At 36.0% G+C, this 22,242-nt stretch overlaps 1 pseudogene; it reads left to right on the top strand.

The window, feature by feature from the left end:
* The first annotated feature begins 1,503 nt into the window (after positions 1-1,503).
* On the top strand, positions 1,504-21,620 carry LOC138838363 (proteasome subunit alpha type-1-like; annotated as a pseudogene).
* The last annotated feature ends 622 nt before the right edge of the window (positions 21,621-22,242 follow it).

The raw sequence follows: 22,242 nt of genomic DNA, 5'->3' as shown, positions 1-22,242 counted from the left end.
TCCACTGCTCACTTTCAGTAAACATTTTTAAGGAACAGATTTAGGTTTTGTGTTCCACTGTGATCACCTGGTGAGTCACAAGCACACTGAGAAAGGAAGGATGTCAAGAATGTTTAATCAGCAGTGATTTAAACGAGGGACATATTTGAGGGAATTAACAGAATCAGCATGCTCATGGCTCCAGGGTTATTTTTCTTGCTGGTAAGACTAAATGAAAATCAGAACCTAAAGTCGCACAAGGCTTTTAGGTCCAATTCATGCTGCCAACATTAAAAGACTGCCAGGATAGAAGGCTGAATCACTCCCAATGCCAATTACAGCTGTGTTGTTCATACTTAGGATGAATTTCTTGATGCCAATGTTAAAAAATCACTTATCTTCTGGAGCTTTATTCTTATCTCTTGCCTTCTATCTCTTCCTTTTCTCTCATCTCTATTGTCCTTCCTAGGAACTGAGTACAAAGCTGTTAAAGCATTTGTGGTACAGCAGTTCAGAACATCCTAATGTAGCCTGATGTAATGTCCTGAGTTAAAATACAAGGAAGAGGACTCAATCAACAAGCATTGGTTTTCTTTTTTAATTCACAACAGAGTCATCAAGCCCAACTTACAACTATTAATATAGAATAATTTTGAGGAAATCTAAAAAGTGTAGGTTTATTGGGCTATAGGGTAAATGATTCAATTAGTCTTTGGGAAACTAGGTTATAAAGTTTGATTAAAAGGTGAATGTATGCAAAGGCACAGCATTGCAAACTTAGGCTGCATTAATAGAAGCATGATGTTCTAGACTAGGGTGGAAAAGGTTTAATTCTTGCTTGGAATAGTTATATCATACCTGAATAATCATCTGTAGTTCTGGGAACGAGATTTGCATGTAATTATTTCTAGTTTGTGTTCACTTCTGTGCCACGTTTAGTTTCCATGTGTGCCTGTGTTCTTGACATCTCCTAATAATTAGCAGTGTGTCAAATAACTTTTGAAGAACAGTATAGTGATAGAATAGTGAGAATCTAGTTACAAATTATAAGTAAAGAATTGCCATGTAGTTGAATGCCTTCTTAAAGTAAATACTTAACTAAGGGTCTGATGGCAGTAAAGTTAATCTTTACTGCCCAGGTTCAGCATTCAGATAGGATGTCATATCTCTTGGATGCCAAATGAGTGATGTTCATCTGTTTATTATGGTGGAAATCAAATGAGCATACCCAAGAGAAATCTCTTAGGTACAGTCTGACTTCTTTCAGTATATGTGGGAAATTCTGATTTCACACCTTATTAAATAAATTGTTACGTATGAGTGTTTGTCAGTACCACTATAATTCTAATACAATATGCTGAGCTTTGATGAGATATTTCTTGACCTCTTTTTGCTTAAGAGAAGTTTGACCACAGTCTTCTGAGAAAATTTAAGTGGAGAAGGAAACATGGTTAAAAGCCAAAAGGAAACAAGGAAAAAAAGAGAGAAAATTGCAATCTCAATTGCTAAAACATGTTGCGGGTCATGAAGTGGGCATTGGTGACACATACTTCTGAGAGGTTTGACAAGGTAAGATTACAAGGGCATATTGTCTTTAACAGTCAGCAAAATGGCTTGGACTTTCATGTAATGTTTGACTTGGTAGAAGCAGCTGCGGTACCAAAAGAAAAACAAAGAAAAATGAACATGTTTTAGTAAAGTTTTTTGGGATTGCTCTGAAGGTTTTTATCATGTTGGGGTGTGTGTGTGTGTTTTCAAGGTAAGTTGAAAAACTATGTCTTTAACAGCAAAGTATCATACCTGTACCAATTTGGATTCACTTAACACTTAGTATTCAAGACATTTTTCCTATGGTCACTCTTATTTTTATTTTGTATATTGTAATCAGTCTTAAAAAGGTTTCTTGTTTGCTTTGTATACAACAAGAAGAGAGAAGACAAATTTATTACTTTGGTACCTTAATAGCATCATGCACTTGCATTGTAGGCTGTATTACTTCTATTTTACAGATAAAGAAAATGAAGCTTGTAGAAATTAACTGGCCTATGGTCATAAAATCAGTCCACCTCCTCCTAACACAAGTTTCTATGCTATTTCTACCTTTTGCTACTCTTTCTGTTTTGAAAAATGGTTACTAAAGTGATGGCAAGATTCCCATCCTCTCTTCTTAATGGGTTTCTGGTAACATTTCTTCAAGTACGGTTCTACATGTTTAATAATCTTTGCACATAACACTTTTCTGAAAGAAAATGAACTTCAGAGCTCTTTACCTGCTGATGCTCTAAATAATTAGGATAATTATTATTGTTACCAGCAACATCATCACTGTTAGTATCACACTGGCAAGTTCAATCAGACACCATAAAACACAAGAAGAGCCCTTACCAGATGGCTTTTTTTCAAATAATCTTTCAAGAAAGAATACATCTATGCAATGCAATCTCAGAGGTTTCAAAAGGCAAGTGGCTATTCCTCAACTGTCATCCATCCCCCTGTTTCAATTTGCTTAAGTTCTATTAACAGGAAATAAACTCTTATTAAAAGGGAATAGCTCTTTTAACAGGAAATAAGCTCTTTCATTTCACAAGAGAGATGGGACTTAATGGACACATACCTTTAGAAAGAGAATGATTTCATGAATAAATTGAACTCCAACATATAAGACTGTTCTAATTATATCTGGATGTGTCTGGAGAATCAACAGGCAAATGACACCCAAATGTGGAGGCAGGAGTTAGTGAAAGAGGAAGTGACCAAAATTTGCAGGCTTGTGCCTTTGCTAATCTGGCTATATAATTCCTTTACCCCAAGATTTCTATTTGTGATGGTGGTGTTTCACTTTAATTCTGCAACATCAGATACTGTTTTCTTTAGAAGCTTGTCTCCAGCTTCTACTTCTAGATTTATTATGCAGTCCCTTACTTGTTGACATGTGCTTCAGCATGTTTATCTTTATTGATTGTTTTAAATTATAAATGCCTTCAGGCCAAAGTCTAACTACCATGCTTACTATAGCAGAATACTATTGCGACATGTCTGATAAACAAATAATAAATATCACTGGACAGGGTATGTGAACACTGGGAGTATTTGTCCTTTGATTACCTCTCAAAGATGTTTTTAAGGTTGAGACTGCAATGCTATCATTTTCATCTCCTGTGAATAAAGGTATTATCTAAATAAATCTGAGGAAAATAGAAACAAAAATCCAAGAGGAAGAGCTCAGAGAGCTGAGATAAATTCTGAGGCAACCCAAAATCTGAGTAGAAGGCAGAAGACTTTTCTAATCTCTTGAATTGACAAAGATTTTTTTTTATTTCAAGAACCTTTCATGTTCATACTTCATATATTTCCTTCTGAATAATGACCATTTATATATTTATTCTTTTGACATTCCATTCCTAATGATCAATTTAAAAAATTCCATTTGAAATGCCCATGAATGAAAGCTACCTGAATATTAGCAGAAATTATTTTTGAACAGAACATACCAAAACAATTTTTTTTACCATTTTTTAAAGCCCACAGATATCCTTAAATTTCTGACAAGTACTGGAGTCACATTTCCATTTGTCTTGGTCAGGTGAATTCAATAACATAAGAAGGGACAGACTTATTTGAGATACTGATAAAGCAAGATGCTGTCTTTTGGATGCTACAAACTTGCCTACAATTTTTGATAGTGGCCCCAAGTAGGGCTCCAAAGAGAAACTCACATAAAATATACTGAGTATAATAAGGACCATATAGTGGCCTTGTTTCAAAGCATATTGACAGTCCTTTTATTTCTTTGCTCCTACTTTCTCACCCTTCCATTTTTCTTGACTCACATCTTCTCTCAAGTTGATAGAGAAGATTGGTATAGAAACTATGTGCTAACCCTTTATGGAGAATAAGTGTGCAGTTTAAGGACAGTGAAGTAGGATGTGAAGTGAAGATTGGAGATTTGAAATCAATTTCTGGTACCTTTTGGAGGAAAGCAGTATGCCATAATTTTTAATTGGTCATTTTATTATCAATATGGTCTATTTTAGACTAGTCAAATATTGAATGGCAGTTGGAAGCTTACCCTTATCATTTCAGATTTAATTCTTTCTCAAGTTATAGCCATATTTTTGTTTTACTTTTCTTTTTTTGGTACTGGGGATCAAACCCAGAAAGTTGCACTTGATAGGCAAGTGCATTGCTACCGTGCTATATCACAGCCTTTAGCTGCATTTTATTTTATTTATTTTTTTTTGTTCTTATTCTTTTTTTTTATTGTGAAAATACCATACAGAGGGGTTACAATTACATGGGCAAGGTAATGAGTGAATTTCTTTTTTTTTTTTTTTTTTTTAGACAGATTCTTTAATATTTGCATTAAAAATATTCTGAGTCATTCATAGATTCTTTTTTTTTTTTTTAATTGTATTTTATTTTATTTGAGAACATACTGTACAGAGGGGCTACAAGAAGCATAGGTCCCATGGTTTCCCTTATTTGCAATATCTAGTATAGGTATGAGTCAAGCGGAAAAGGCCAGATAATGTGATGTTAGGAAAATGAACCCTTAAATATGTATTTTAATGTTTTCGTTTCTTTCATGCATGTATTTCTAATGCATTTATAAGATTATTCCTTTATTGCTTTGTATGTCCCTCCCCCACAGTGTAACCCCCGCTTTCACTATATTTGATATCAGTATATCATGTGGAGGAGATGGGGACAAACAAATCGTTTAAGGATTCAGGTGGACCTGTTGCAACAATGAGAAGTACAAAATGTCATGTCAAAACCAGCTTTACAATTTCGGTGTGGGGGGGGGGGAGGGGGGTATAATTGGGTGGGGGGAGGGGGGTAAAATTGGGTGGGGGGAGGGGGGAGGCAGGGAAGGGAAGTGAAGGGTAAACAAAGGAGGAGGCTGCAATGCTTGGTAAGAAATGTATGCATTAGCTGCATTTTAAATTAGAGACCAATTTGTTAAATATCTCATGAACCAGGATTATAATTTAGCTTATATAAAACAGTTAAGAAAAGAATGATATACTATGTAACTTAATAGAATAGCAAGTAACCTCACTGAAGTTGACACAAAATAAGGAGATAAGGTCAAATGGTGAATTGCAAATATAGTCATGAAAGTAACTGACATGACATAAGAAGCATAATTTGCTAGGATCAACAAGTAGTTTTGGTGAAGAACCAAGAAAAAAAGATGACAGAAGATAAATTACAGGAAGTTACTTTAACCATCTTTAAAGCATGAAATTTCTTTGGAAAGAAACTTTCTATTAAGACATTGAAAAATAAATCCATGAATTGAACAGCTGTGCTTTTACTTCTAAAAGATTCCATGGAGAATTTATTAGTATGCATCATATCTAAAAGCTCAGAGTTTAATTATATGAAATTATTAAAAGGAGAAAACTTGTGTTCTTCCTCTTGCTTTGAATGAAAGAGAAAAGCAAGTGCTTAACTGCATATACCTTCAGGCTCTTCCACAAACATTCCACAAACAGTTGCGAACATCCTTTCTTTTATATTCTTGGGCTGTGCTCCAACACCAATATCTGCCTTTGACAATAGCCAATATATGATGAGAAAAACAAAATTAGGTCCGAAGATAGCCTACAATATCCAGCTTTATTCTACACTGTAGTTGACATAATATGTAGTAGGACATAATTCCCAATTAGCTGCATTTCAATAAAGGTAAAAATATAAAATATAAGGCCTATGGGATTAAAAGTCTACATCTCAGTAAGGAAAAACAACAACAACAACAACAACAACAATGGTTCTATGCTTCCAAAATCTATCAAATCCAAGCGAACCCGAATTACTAGAGCTGTCCATGGTCCTGATCCTTTTTCCTGGTCTCCCTTCGGAACAGTAATCATCTTGACCACTAACCCTTCTTCAGCAATGTTGAGAACTCTTACATACTACTTCAGAATACCACTTGATCTTAGGAAATATCAGAAATATCCCTCAACATATCATCTTCCAGAATGTGGAGCTTGGAACCCAATGTTTGACTTAAGAGCATGTACCAGTGAGCTTAGAGATAGTAAAGATAATTCCTTTTTCTAAGGACAAAATAATTCATTTACTTCTCAAATTTATTTCTCCAACAGATTTATAAAAATGCCCATAATTTGATACCTTTGTATCACAGAGACTTTCAACAAATTATTTAACGATGAAGCAAGACAACATACAATAGCTATGTACAAAAATCCCATATAACCATTTGTTGTCAGTATTTCTTATGCATGTGTTCTGAGTCTGAAATAAATCTTGACTAAAGAGAAAGCCAGTTGGATATTAGCATAACACAGTCTGACTACCCAAAAACATTACTGTAATGTTTTTAAATTTAAAAGAAAGCACTTATCTGATGCAGTTTATTTATCATTTATAAATGAATTTCTAAGTCTTTTTCTTAAAGCAATAATACTCAAACTCCTCATGTTCATGGAATAAATAGGATCATTTGTGGTTAGACATAATTTTTCATTTTGGAGACTTAGGTTGTTATTGAAAATAATATAAATTCACGGGTCTAAAAGCTGTTTTTAAAATATAGTAAATTTAATCTTAAATAATTCAACTTCTGACCTGCTTAGTATTCAAAACCAAAAACTGAAATTCTGCCACCCTCTTTGCAGTCTATTGATTTGAGAACTACAGCTGCTGAAATTAAACTTTATTGTTAGCATAGAGCTTTCAGCTGAGGAAGCAATTTCAAATTGGTTTCTTTTCTAGCCCAGCTTAATATTAAGTAAATATGTGCCTATAAGTGTCTCTTGCAGATTATTACCTAAATGACAACTTTGCAGGTGCAGCTCTGAGGAACTGAAATCTACTTGGGGGTGATTTGGTAAAACAATGTGCAATTGTCCCCAGAACTTCAAGAGTGTTTTCAAATTAGACTTTTTTTGGATTCAAATGTATTTCTTTATTTGGTGCTCTAAATTATAGTCATATAACAACAAAGTGACCATAATCCCTGTCCATGATGAGTGCCTTCTCCTAAGAAGACAGCAATACTTACAGCATAACATGAAAATAAACAGTAGATATTTACATGGTGTAAGATGGGAAGGATTCTCACTTACTTGGGGGTGATTTTAAGGAATATGGAGTCATCCCAGAGGAAATGAAATTGATATTGATGAGATGACGGCTCTGCTTTTTTTTTTAAATAGCAAGTTCAATTTCCTGGTTCAAGAAATAGCTCCCACTCTCTAAAAATAATAAAATAATGTTCCCCCTGCTGGCATAAACACTAACTGAAGTAGTGGAAATAATAACCCATAATTTTACAGACATTCTGAAAGACAAGAGGAAAAATGAAGAGGAAAAATGATTAAAGGAAGAGCATGAAAAGCTGTAAATTTTGTATAACAAAATCAGTAAAAATAGTAGTTATTTTGATTTCAGATCTATAAACAGTAACATTTTGGAAAGAAGGGAAAGAAAAACAATGTCTTTTCATGAATTCTCTGTCTTTTAAAGAATATTGTGCTTTTCAAATTTATGCCTTGATATAGAATGAAGAAAACATGTAAACACTTCAGAAATCAATAAAATTTGACTTAATTTGCTATTGTGCCTTTTTCAGCTGACATCTGAATTCTATCAGACTTCCTTTCCTGATAGAGAAAACCAGTGCTGCTATTTTAAGCAAAGATAAATCTCTACCAAAAACCCATAAGATGTGAATTAATGTACTGTGATGTATTTTATCATAAAGAGATGACACGAAGGGTTTTGAGTAGACCTATTTGTACTGTCTCCATATAACACAAAGCGACAATTTGTTTCCCTATCGTGTGGCCTGGACAGGAAAATATGAATCTGGAAATTTTAGTTCAAATGAGTTTGAGGGGCTGTGGTTTGGTTTTAAGGAATTAAATCTAATACCTATGAATGGGAGCTAACAAAGGAAAATCACTATGTTGCCTGCATGCCAGATACAAAGGATGGCAAACTTGAAGTACAACTTCATTTTCTAGAAAGAGACCATAGATTATACCTTACCATATTCTTATTTATAAGCAATGCAGCCACCATCACCACCACCGCCGCCACTATAACAACTAATATTTTAATGTGCCAGACTTTATTCTACATGATATACTTTTGTTATTTCATTCTGCAATGAGGGCTGTATTTTCTACTCCATAAAATCTAAGCCAGCACTGATTATGAGATATGCCACTATTTTATATATTGGTAAGAAAGCAGAAGCATACAAAGAGTTAAAATGTAAAGTACTGGGCCTCAGGATCCAATGAAATTCAGCGCAATTACCCTGATTTCAAGCTAAAGCTTGCATTAAGATGACTTTCCTAAGGTCACAATTAAGGCAAAGCAGATGACTAAAGTGTGTGACTCCAAGTCCAACAAGTGCCCTGGTCAGAGCTGCTCTATTTTTATTATCCAGAACAGCTGATACTCCTCTGTGCCTTGTCCTCCACAACTTTTGAAGTAGGATTTTTTAGTTGAACTAGATTATTTCTTTTCTTTTCTTTTTTTTTTATTATGAAAATACTGTACAGAGGGGTTACAATTACATGGACAAGATAATGAGTACATTTCTTATCAAGCATGGTAGCCTCCTCCTTTGTTTCCCTTCCTATCCCTTCCCATCCTCCCCTCACCCCCACCCAATCTTCCTCCCCCCCACCAAAGTTGTAAAGTTCGTTTTTCCATATAACGACTTGTACATCTCATTGTTGCAATGGATCCACCTGTATCCCTATTTAAATGATTTGTTTTTTCCCTTCCTCTCCACAAATTATACCAACATCAAATACAGTGAAAGCAGGGCTTATACCATGGGAGAGGGATATACAAAGCAACAAAGAAATAATCTTATAAATGTGTTAGAAACAATCACCTGGAAGACATAAACATTTGAATACATATCTAGGATTCATTTCCCTAACATCAACTTATCTGACCTTTTCTGCTTGACTCAGACATATACTAGTTATTGCAAATAAGGGAAACCATGGAACCTAAGTTTCTTTGGGCCTGGCTTACTTCATTTAATATAACTTTTCCAAATCTTTCCATTTCCTAACAAATGGGGCAATGTCATTCTTTCTGATGGAGGCATAGAATTCCATTGTGTATATATACCACATTTTCTTGATCCATTCATCTACTGAGGGGCATCTGGGTTGGTTCCATATCTTAGCTATGGTAGATAATGCTGCAATAAACATAGTCGTACTGGTAGCTTTAGTGTGGCATTGTTTGTGATCATTTGGGTAAATGTCCAAAAGTGGGATTGCTGAGTCATAGGGGAGCTCTATGTGGAGTCTTTTGAGGAACCTCCATACTGCTTTCCAAAGTGGTTGAATGAGTTTACACTCCCACCAACAATGCAGTAAGGTTCCCTTCTGTCCACATCCCCTCCAGCATCTGTTGTTATTAGAGTTCTTGATTTTTGCCATTCTAACTGGGGTGAGGTGATATCTCAATGTTGTTTTGATTTACATTTCTTTTATGGCTAGGGAGGTTGAGCATTTCTTCATGTGTCTATTGGCCATTCTAATTTCCTCTTCAGAGAAGTTTCTCTTTAAGTCTATAGCCCACTTATTTATTGGGCATGAACTAGATTATTTCTAAGATTCCTTAGGGGCCATTTTCTCAGATTCGTTATCTTCCCAAACCTACAGTCATTTGGAATTTAGTAAGAAAAACCCATGAAGGTAAGTATGGGGTGGGGAATGGGGAGAATTATGGAAGGGATGACATTGATCAAGAAGTATTAGATGCATAACCTGATTTATGGAATTGTAACTTCTTTATACAACTACTTAATAATGTGTTTTTGAAAAGAAAAAGACCCATCAGGCACAGTATAATTTGATGACTATGGAAATGAGAAGCATCTTGCCAGCCAGGATAGTGAAGAAGATGGGCAAAAGGGAAAAAGACAGTGTCCTGATGAGGTATCTGCTAAAGCCATGTATGATGCAGTGAGCTAGTTTTTGTTTTATGTGAGATAATAAGTTCCATTTTGTGTGTGTATAAGCTAATACCTCTTTCTTGATTTTCAGTTCTATTTGGGTTAGGTCATTTGTTACTTGTAGCCAAACAATATCTTTGAGTAACTCCAAATAAGCAAATATCATGCTCTTGCTGGAAGGAATCTGACTACTGGGGAGAGAAACTGATGTTAATTTCCTTACTTAATTTCTTCTTCCAGGCTGGAACAGAACCAAGACCACCACTGTCATTTCAAGCAGTCTCATTTGCAAGATATGATGACAGAAAGTCAGACCTGTTGGAAAAGGCCACGGCTCTCCCTAGTTTCCAATGTGTGGGCAATCATGCCTACACATCTCCTAGTCCTCTCTTGGCTGTCTTCCTAAGCAATCACTTAATAACCAAAGGTCATGTCCTAGAGGTCGCTTTCAGATTTTTTTTCTCTATAAACATTTTGGCACAGCAAGTCGGTCTCAAGTCATAAAATGGACTCGTGTCAGTTCCATTTCCTCATAAGTGCCCTGATGAAGGGATTAATGCAAGTGAAAAACAGGACTGAAGACACGGGAGAAAGACATAGAGCCTGAACCACTCCTTGCAGATCAGGGGAAGAATCTCAGAGTGGGAAAAACTGATTACACAGAATAGTAAATCTAGAATTTAAATCAAGAATTTCTCTCCTAACTACTACTTTACCTCATATATGGGATTTGGATAATATCCAAATGTGAATTTGATCATTATTCTTTAGGTTGAGATTTAAAATTTTTCATCATTGCATGCCAAGTCTTTGAGATGCCTTCCTCCCTCCTTTCCTGCACCAACAATTGCTCCAGCCAGGCTTTGCACTCCCATGCCAAGAGTGTGCCCTTTGCTATCCCAGTGCACTAGCTCTCCTTTGGCTCTTGTCTTTCCTAAAGAAACCTTTCAACGTTCCTAAGTCTCACAATAAAGTGAGTTAAGGTCCTCCTGTTTCTTGACAGTTTCCCCAAATGTTTTGGCCAGGAGGGATCACTCTTTTCTTGTAACACTTAGAACATTCATCATCGATTCCTTATTTGACCTGCACTTACATATTGCCTTCCCTCTTAGCTATTAAATAATACATATGACTTCATTTCCCCAAGTAGAGTGTTGATCCTTAGGTTCAAGCATGATTCTATCTATGTTTCTTAACAAGCCCAGAAGTACTTTGATTACTTTGAGGGCTGAGGATTGAGACCAGATAAAATGTTGTCTCTGACAACATTTTACAATATCTCTTGAGAGTGGAGATAAAAACTGGTTATCATATCTGGAAAGGGCAGAAACATGGAAGCTTGAGAAGGAATGAAAAATGGATCAACTTCAACTTAGAAGAGATGAAGGAAGATACCAACTTACTAGAGGTGAAATGAGACCCATGTGAGATAAATGACAAGGAATGTCCAAATGAGATCAATGCACAGGAGTTAAATTAAGATATGCTTCAAACTCAATACCGCTCAGTGTCCCTTCCCCTTTTCCCCTAGTCTTTAGTAGTGTCTAACACAGACCTGGAAACTGAAAAGATGCCTAATCAACACCTTTTCTGGAACTGAAAATTCTTTTGATTTTAAGGTAATGATGCCAGAATGAGAAAGAAAAAAACCCATTCAATTATAATCAAGAATTTTCATCTGAAAATTCTCAGTGCCTGCCCAATGAACCTGATGCACTGAGACCAAAGAGTCCAACTGAAGAGAGCCACAGACAAAATGGAAAAACACCCAGCTTAAAAAAAAAAAAAAACCATTTCCAAGTTCTTCCAAGTTGCCTTTACTGACCAAAGTTTTCATTAAATCTCATCTAAGAAGTACTTCAGTTGATCATTAGTAACTTTCTTTCCACTTGTGAGAAGCAAAGGCTTAACTTGCCATCTTAGATTGGAAGCTGACCCCTGAGATTTTAAATTTCCCTTAGAATGACTGCACAAAACAATGCTAATTTCCACCAATCATTTGCTTGAAGTGGATTTTCAAGACAGTGTCCTGATGATGTATCTGTTAAAGCCATGTATGATGCAGTGAGCTAGTTTTTATTTTATGTGAGATAATAAGTTCCATTTTGTGTGTGTATAAGCTAATATCTCTTTCTTGATTTTCAATTCTATTTGGGTTAGGTCATTTGTTACTTGTAGCCAAACAATATCTTTGAGTAACTCCAAATAAGCAAATATCATGCTCTTGCTGGAAGAAAATGTAAGATGTTGTCTGAAAAATAACTAAAGCAAAAAAGAGAGGGGGCATGGTTCAAGTGGTATAGCATCTGCCTAAAACAGATATTTGACTTTTGTGATTTGAACTCAGAGCATAAGGTCCTGAATTCTCAATTTGGAAAGTAGGAACCCTATTTGAGAAGCCACATCAGGAAAAAAAAGAAAAGAAAGAAAAAAGAGGAAGAAAGAAAGAAAGAAAGAGGAAGGAAGGAGAGAAAGAAGGAAAGAAAGGAAAAAGAAAGAAAGAGGAAGAAATAAAGAGGAAAGTGAAGAAAAGAATAAAAGAAAGAGAAGAAAAGGAGAGAAAAATAAACAGAAAAGGAATTTGGGCTGGGAAGTTGGCTCAGTAGTGGAATGCTTTCCTCGTATGCATGAGGCCCTCGGTTCGATTCCTCAGCACCACATAAGCAGAAAAAAGCTGAAAGTGGTGCTGTGGCTCAAGTGGTAGGGCACTAGTCTTGAGCTGAAGAGCTGAGAGACAGCACCCAGTCCCAGAGTTCAGCCCCCAGGACTGACAAAAACAAAACAAAACAAACAAAAAACAACTTGAAAATATCTACAACAGAGAGATAATTAAAGTAAACCAGCATGTTTACAAAGGAAAAGTGGATGTGCTCATTGAGAGCTCAGATTCAGCTGAGAAAATTACTGAACTAGATGAGTCAAAAGAAGTTATCCAAAATATACAGTGGAGTCAAAGATTGAAAATATCTCAGAAGAAAAGTAGTAGTTGAGAGTGGGCAAAATGTATGTTTGTTGGAGTTCCGGAGAAAACAAGGAGACAAGATGTATTTAGGTAGATTACATCTGAAATTTTTAAGAGGTGAAGGATACTAAGAGATTGATCAACTATTCTAGACTTCCAATGATTCCCAAGAGGATTAAAAAATCACATCTAAACATACCTGAGTAAAACTGCAGAAAACCAAACACAGTAAATCTGTGCATAATTTTATTTATTTATTTAGTCAGTCGTGGGGCTTTGAACTCTGGGCCTGAGTGCTTCCCTCAGCTCTTCGGCTCAAGGTGAGTGCTCTACCACTTGAGCTACAGCACCACTTCTAACACAGTAAATCTGAAAACACATGACATAGAACATCAGCTATACTGACAAACTTCTCAAGATTAAACCTGAGGCTATCCAGTTGCCTCATTACAAGCTTATGCATGATCATGGTTCAAAGCCAGCGCAGGCAGGAAAGTCAGCAAAACTTATCTCCAATTAACCACTTGATCTGTGACTAGCCTTGTGCTAAAAAGCTCCAAAACAGCGCCCAGACCTTGAGTTCATGTACCAGCACCTACAAAGAAAAATAAAAATAAGAAGCTTGAGGCCAGAGGACAGGAGAATGTTGTATTGGAATGTACTGGTAAAAGAAAATGACTATCAACAGATGCTACAAACAGCAAAATGATCTTTCAAAGTGAAAGGAAAATAAAGACATTTCTAATCCACAAAAACCTGACTGTGAGACCTGTCAACCCTCTCACAATAATTCTAAAGGAGTACTTCAGTCTCAAGGAAAATACATGTAGACAAAAGGCCTGAAATGCACAGAGAAATGAGAAAAAAATTAAATGAGAAAGGTTATATCCACATAACAATTGAATATTATATTAAAAAACACTAATAACATTTTGAGGGACTGAACAAAATGACAGCATCTGTTACATACCAGAAACTAGAAACTGAGACAATAATGCAGATAAAGTTAGGATAGCTGTAGCATGTTAAGCAGTGTTCAGTGATTAGGAGTAAATAGCAAAAGCATGCCACCACCACTATCAGTAATCATGCACATCCATTGTCATTCATTTTCAGATGAGTGTTCTGACTCCAGGGGGAGGTTGGGCTCCTTATATTTCCACAGTCTTAGGGAAAGGATTACAACTTCATCTCTTTCCACTTTCCCACACTTCCCTATCTATGCAAATTTGATTCCCTTACTTTTAGTTCTATACAACTTCTAAAGAAGGAACAAAACTTTTGCTTTTAAAATGCAAAGATGTTTTGGAGCGGTAACAAGGTACTGAATTTACATTCAATTTTCAATTCCTCATCTTCGACTGAAACTAAATGGAGAGAGACAAGCAAAGAATGGATTTCTGGTGTTGCCACCAACAGAAGTAGAGGGTTATGAATAAATAGGGCAGCAAATGTTCATGCAACTTATCTTACTGTTTCTTAGAGAGTCAGCAAATAAATATTCATCTTGTTGCTAGGGATGCAGGATGTACTTCCTGGGGCTGGGATTGAGTCAGACACTGTGTAAGGTCATCTATGTTTCTGTGAGATAATGCTAGACAAAAGTATAAAAAGAAGCTGTGGGAGAGAAATTGAGGGATGGATGTCCTAGTCCGTGCAAGCTTCTACAACAAAATACCATAAACTGAATGGCTTATAAACATCAGGGATGTATTTCTCACAGTTCTGGAGGCTAGATGTCCAGGATCAAGGTGTTCACAATGTGGTGTTATAGATCGACATCTTTTCACTGGGTCCTCCCATGGATCAAAGGTTTTTTAGTGGCTCATTTCATGGTTATTAATCCCCCTCATGAGGGGGCACTCTGCCCTGATGAACTAGTGACTTCCCCTGAGACACCTCTGAATACCGTGACCTTGGAATCAAGATTTCCGTATACGAATTTGGGCAAACACAAGGTTTCAGTTTACAGCAAAGGGATTATAGCCCATTATGGATCATAACTAGAATTCTAGGCTTATCTTCTGTTGTAGATTCACAGGCTGTAGTGAGACAATTCAGGACAAAGACAATAATGATCTCGTAATGAAGTAGCTATAACCCAGAACAAGTTTACCTGGGTTTGAGAATGGTGAGTCTGATGTAAGACTGAAAGAAATTCCTCCATATTCAACCCGTTTATTCAATGTCTTGAATAAAATATTGTGTTCATGAATAAGATGTAGTTCTGTGTACACAAATTCCACTAATTTCCTAGGCAATGAGAACACATGGTTTGTTTTCAAAAGTGGGGAGGAGTTTAATAAGCGAATAACAGGTTTGGTATGGTAGTACATGTCTGTAATCCCATCTACATAAGAGCCATAGGTAGGAGGAACACAGGCTGAAGCTGGCCCTGGGGAAAACTCCAAAAATATCTGTAAAAATTAACTGAAGCAAAAATGGATGGTGCATGGCTTAAGTAATTGAGCACCTGCTTAGGAAGTATCAGACCCTGAGTTCAAAACCTGAATACCATTGAAAGAAGGAAAAGAGAGGAGGGAGAAAGAGGGATAAAAAGAGAGAGAGAACAAATAGCAAATAGGAAGAACCATATTATTATAAAGGCAAGAAAATTTCAGTAAGAGTAATTCTGATCTGAAGGTGAACTTTGCTTAATAGATATTTTTCCTTGGTCCTGAAAATATTCTCAATTTTCCCAGTTCAGTCTCTTTCTCCCTTCCACAATATTCTCCAAATAACTTCAACTCATGACTCCAAAATGAAGGTAAATGTGTGAAGTTAGCAGCAAGGAAAGTTGAAATAATTAGGAATAATTAGGAAACAGTGTTTCTCCCCATTGCTCCCAAGGCATCTATCATTGTATCTCATTCATGGACAGGATCAAGGTTACGTATAATTGATGCTGGCATCATCTAGCTAAATAGCCTAAATTTGGGTAATTTTTAATAATAACCTCACTCTCCTCTTCTGTTTTGCTCTGACAATACAAAAGCTTTAAAACTTTGGTATTCCTCCTTCTTTCACCAATGTTAATTCATTAAGGTTACTGAAGGCCTAGAATAGCATGGCCATATCTATTCCTTGGTACCACTGAACTGAATTTCATTTGTTTTCATCTGTCTGTGAGATCATTACTATCCTGCTGCATAATTGAATTGGTTCATATTAGCATCCGGCCTTCTCAAAATAATGAATTCACCAACAGAAGAGTGGACAATTGGTGATAATAATTATTTGTGTGCACTTCTCTTCAGTGGCTTTTCCCATAGAATATTTACATTATTTCGAAGGGTAGTGTCATCTTGATATCTGCTTTAATTAAATCATCCTTTTCAATCTCTTCCTATTCTTTCATCATAAATATTAAAAAATAAAAACCCAACTTTCAGAATAGATGAGCTAGCATATGGCAATCTTTCTCTTTATGAATGTCCCAACTCTTTGATCTCTATAGTCCTTTCATTTGGGTTTGTATATAAAACTGTCATTGACCTTGTAAGTTCCAGCTGTCCTCTTGAAATACAAGGCTAGTAATGATGACACACAGCATTGGTAATAACAAATGGTAGTTCATATTTCAGCTGAGTCGGGTTTTTATGCTTTGCTTTTAGGCTCTATGTATTCAACATGGATAGAAAACATTAAAATTATAATTCAACTGGCTGATCTCTCCTTCTCTCCCTCTCCCTCTTCTCTCCCTCTCCCTATCTCCCCTCCCTTTCTTCCTCCCTCCCTCCATCCCCCCCCTCTCTTTCTTCTCCCCTCTCCAAGCAAGATAGCTGGAATTGAAACCTATATGAAATCTACTCACGAATCAGGCCAGTGCTGGCATTGGTATTAGGTGACTATTTCAAACTGAAGATTGGATGCTCTTATTTGGGAAGATTAGATTTTTATCTAGGATAGAGAAATTTTACCATGACCCTCAGCTCTGCCATAGGCTATAAGGCAAACACACAAAAAACTAAATTCTTTCATAGTTTAGGCAAATAAAAGCTTTGTAAACAGCAAATCAGAGAATGAACAAGCTAAATGAAGACAAGTTGAATTATTTTCTTCTCTGAAATATTGTCATATAATTTTGAATGACTGGACTTTGTCACTTTTTTGTATTTATAAGCATATAAGCCTTCTCTTATTTTAGAGGGGGAAAAAACTAAGAAGATGACCAAAATCTCAGAATCTCAGTTTGATAGGAGAACTAGAGCTATCTTTTGGGGGTGATTTCAGCATGGGGTGAATACAATTACCAATAGTGTATTATACATTTCCAAATTACTAAAAGACTGAATTTCAAATATTCTTGCCACAAATGGTATTTGAGATGACAGATACAATAACTTAGCTATTCCACCTTATATTCACAATTCATAGCATCACTTTGTACATCAGAAATATATATATGAAATTAGAGTCAATTTAAGATTTAAAAGTTAATTTTATAAAAGGAAAATTCATATTCTCTTGCAAATAAGTTGTCTATAGCACTGCTACAAAGAAAAAAAATTACAAATATTTAGGTTTGCTTTTCTACCTTTCAAAAAGAGGCCATTGAAAAGACCACATAGTATTCCATTAAAATGCATAATTTTTAAGTTTTATGTATATCTTGAAACTAATTTAGGTTCCTTCATTCACAGATTCTTTTTTTCAAGGAGCTCATAACCAGTTCTACATCAAAGCTATTTTATGTCAGTATGACACTGACATTATTGTTTGGAGTGTTCAGGGTGATATTCAGCAAACTAAATATGCTACAGAAATTGTTAAGCCAGGCTCAGCCATGGTTAGCCTGAAATAAAAGGCTCACATGGTGTTGGTTGAATTGAATCAGTACATCCATAGCTACCAGTCCACCAGAAAAAAAACTTTCCATGTTGGCAACCATTTTGGTATCTCAACTGCAAAACCTATTGCTTGTGCTAGGCTGTTATAAAATTTTAAGTTCTAGAAATGTTTGGATTCCAGATTTGTATTTGATAGACTACTTCCTGTGCCTCATCTTATATCTCTAATTGGAAGCAAGACCCAGATACCAACACAACAATATGGCTGCAAACCATATGGTGTCAGACTGCTTATTGCTGGTTATGAGATATGGGTTCTCACATTTTTCAGACCTGTTCATCTGCTTAACGATGTTGACTGAAGAACTATGTCCACTGGAGATCATTCCCAATCAGCTTGTACTTATATGGAGAGACATATGTCTATGTTTATGGAGTGTGATTTAAGTGAATTGGAGGATCCATAGTGATAGTGATAGGTCCCCATTCCTTGAGAGCAATCACAGAGGAAGGCAGAGGCTTCTGACAAGCCTGCAGAAACCAATAGACCCCCAACTGGCAAACCAATCTATCTGTACATTCGTAAGTATGTTAAGAATTCAGGAACACACCTTGATGACAATATGAGCAGAGCGGTGAATAGTATATTTAAGAATCAGACAGATCTGATATTTTTCAAGTAACCTCACTACAGCTATATAATGGGGTATACTTTATTTGATAAGGTCTACAAAATCATTTTATAGAAAGTACAGTTTTCTCAATTCCATTACTACAAAAGAAGAGAGAGAGAAAGGGGACAGAAAGAAGGGAGGGAAGAGAAAGGTAGGAGGGAGGGAGAGAAGGAACAAAGGAATTTCTAAGAGTGATAGTTTTTCCTAGCACTGTTTCCATGACTTGAACAACGTGGAGTCTTATTTTAAAGGGAAAAAAGTACTCTCCCAATGACCCTCCCTCTGTGTTACCTACATTATCTTAATGTAATGCAAATGTGAACATGTTTTAGTTGAAAATAAAAGAAATATGTACTCACAGCTTTTGTGAAATGGAAAAAAAACTAACATACAAATTAAATACGAACAAAACTGTAAAACCATTAAAATTCAAATTAGCAGCATTAATTTAATGAAACTCAAGATATTGTTTTTTTCCCCCTAGAACTGTAGCTGATGTGGAATTAATGCATAACAATGTGGCCTCAGGTCAGGGTCTATATAATCTATTTTTATAGTTTGACTTAAACAATTTTAACCTAAAAAAATATTCTATTAAGTATAATTTTATCTCAAAGTTTAAATAGGCTTCCTATAAAATCAAAGCTCTTTTAGGGAATAATGATCCTGAAATAATTTTCAGACTGAGCCAGCTATAATGTGTTGACTTTAACATTGAGGCATTTCAAAAGTCTAATATAGATATTTAGTTATTAAAAATAAATAATAACATATTTATTATTATTTTTGGGGGGGTCCGGTCGTGGGGCCTGAACTCTGGGCCTGGGAGCTGTCCCTCAGCTCTTCAGCTCAAGGCTAGCGCTCTACTACTTGAGCCACAACGCCACTTTTGGCTTTTTTCTTTTTGCTTATGTGGTGCTGAGGAATCGAATTCAGGGCCTCATGCATGCAAGGCAAGTGCTCTACCACTGAGCCACCTTCCCAGCCCTAGCATATTTATTATTAATTAAGTATTCTTGATTAGTTTCTCAACAATTTAGCTACTTGCAAAAGCAGTATAATACCAGATGATCCAGTTAATTTACTCTGTTCTTCTTAAATTCTACATGCATTACATTTCTTGTCATGAATACCACTTTTCTCCATTTTATGACTTTGAAACCTGTCAGTACTGCACAGTACCATTTGTTGTAAATACTGTCCTAAGTTTGGATACCAAGATTATAAAGCATCAGTCTGTAGTAATTCTGAAGAGCCAGAATATTCCATACAAGAAAATTTACCAGTGACATAAAAACATAAATTTCAAAGCCTTTGGCTAAATATTGAGATTCTGCAGAATGTATTTATGCACTTCCAGAGTTCTATAGATTCATTTTCAGAACTGTGGTCCAGGAAAAAGTATAGGGATGAAAACCAAACCATAGGATAAGGCAATCATTTTTAGCAATCATGTAGAATCACTTTTGTTTAAAACAGAAAAGGACAAAACTATGTGTACAGGAGGTTGTGATATAAGCATGAAAAAGTAACCAAAGAAGAAAGTGAGATTCTCAGGACAAAGGCTGTGAACAAAGGAGAAATCAGGAACAAAAGTCATGAATGTTCTCCAAAAGAAAGACAATGTGAAAGTTTAACAGAGAAGTATTCAAGAGTTCAAGCTGAATGCTGTCAGACAGGAGATCAGCATGGTTCTAAGCTTTCTGTAAACATTTCTAGTTCAGTGTTTCCACCTCCAGGTATTAGGTTTAGTCACAATACCACGTCTATTTTCCTCTTTGGCCTGAAAGCTCCTGAGTGACTAAGACCTTATCTCATTCTTCTCTATGACTCTCTTACTTAAGTACACTATTGGGCTCAAGTGAAATAAATAGAACAAAGAAATATCTCTGAGTTGGACGGGACTATGAAGACCTTGTAGGCCAGTATTTTGCAACTTCCATGCTACAGGTAATGGCAGTAAATGTTTATCTGTCTAGTAAAATAGCTTTTACCTAATGTGAAGGGAAGAATGTACTAACGTTTATTAAGCCTTTACTCTAAATTCCAGGTGTTTCTAATTTTAGAGACCAAATTGTTAACCAGTTAGATATGTTATTTTGAAATTAGTCATTACAAACAACTAGACCAAAACTTAAAAATCCCTGGACCATCTTCAACCTCTGTTTTCCATCTTCCAATTTAATTCAAGCATTAATGATTAGATCATGACACAGATGTCATAAACTTTTTCTGTAAAATGTCAGATATATGATTTACATTTCATAGTTCAGAGCTCTATTGCAAGTATTTATAGCTTTCATTTTAAAGCAAAAGCAAGCACAGACAAAACACCTGAATGGACATGGATGTGTTCCAATGAGATTTTGTTTATAGAAGCAGTGAATAATCCAGATTCAGCTCACAGGCTATAGTTGGCCAACTTCTTTCCTAGCATATGATGGAGCCACAGATTTGAAGGAATCTAAATCTCTGTATCTCTACATGGAAACAGACTCTCTGGCTGGCAGGAAGCCTTTATTGGGTAGCTGCTCACGTGAAAAATAAATTTCTGTTTGATTTAAATTAATATGTGTGTTTTTAAAGTCTATTGTCATCCAACATAAACTAAAAAGTTAGGATGTGATGCTTCCGTGTGTGTGTGTGTGTGTGTGTGTGTGTGTGTGTGTGTGTGTGTCTTGGAGGGCATGTGGTAAGCATCAGAGAAAGAGATATATAATGCTGGAACAATGGGGCCATGCTAGAGATATATATAATGGCAAAACATCATCTGCAATAGCTTGGAAGGAAGATGATGTGCCTACCAAGCTCTTGGTTTAGGAGTGCAGATTGGAAAATCAGAATCTTAGTGTGTGCTTGCAATTGTTTGATGGCTACAGATAGTAAAAAAAAAAAAAAAAAAAAAAGCAAGAAAGTGATGGGCTCACACAAATACTTTCTGATTAGAGAATAAAAAAGAAAGGGGGTTAGAAAGAGTTCAGAAATGTGGGGCTTTCCAATATTGAGAAATGCACCTAGACCTCAAACAATAAGAAATAAGATTGAAACAGGCCCTGAGTGACAAAGGTCCAGGAAGATTCCTCAGGCAAATCAAGTGACTCAGCCTTACAGAAAAGATGCTAGTGAGGGTGTTAACTTTTCTTTTTTTTACTTAAGCTTCTGGTTTTATGGATCTCATTCATCAGCAAGAGAAAGCCTGTGGGAAAGGAAGCCGCAGTGGATTTGAGAACTATATACAGGAATGAACTTGGGTGTGGTTACACAAGGAACAGATAGAAGCCTAGCAAGTTTCACACCTAGTAAGTTCTTGAGGGCCCTGTATTGCCAAAGGGAGATAGCATCATCATCCTCTTCCATAGGATTCCACTCCACACCTCTGTCCACTGCCTAGAGATTTGCAATGCTTCTTATAGGGAAGAATGTGTTTCTGTCTCCCTGATAACAGCCTTTGACCAATAGAGTTTGAGAAGTAATGCCATTGGGTCCTGTTGGGTGCTTCAGCAATCAGGGATGGCTCTGCTAATTCCACAGAGGATCTGCTCATTCAGCATGAACTCCAAAATAAAGATGTCACATGGAATGAGGTGCTGTCACACCACAGTTATCACTTAATATCAGCAAGAAATAAACCTTCATTGTTGTAAGTTATTGGGACTTGGGTATTTCTTATTACTATAATAAAGTTTAGCAGTAACTGCCCCCCCAAATCCAGATCTCTAAATTGTAAATTGCATGAAGAGGTAGAGGAACATAGACACTAGACAGTACCTAAGGATTTCAATATGGCCAGAAAGTCAGAAGTGAATAAGGAAGTTTCTTCTGGGATTCAAACCAGAATTTAATATGAAACTTTCCCAATTCCCAACA

The sequence above is a fragment of the Dipodomys merriami genome, unplaced genomic scaffold (assembly GCF_024711535.1).
Source record: "Dipodomys merriami isolate MVZ:Mamm:240054 unplaced genomic scaffold, mDipMer1.0.p SCAF_10, whole genome shotgun sequence".
In the NCBI taxonomy this organism is placed as follows: domain Eukaryota; kingdom Metazoa; phylum Chordata; class Mammalia; order Rodentia; family Heteromyidae; genus Dipodomys; species Dipodomys merriami.
Note: the sequence above shows the minus strand (reverse complement) of the source record. Positions and strands in the feature narration are given on the sequence as shown.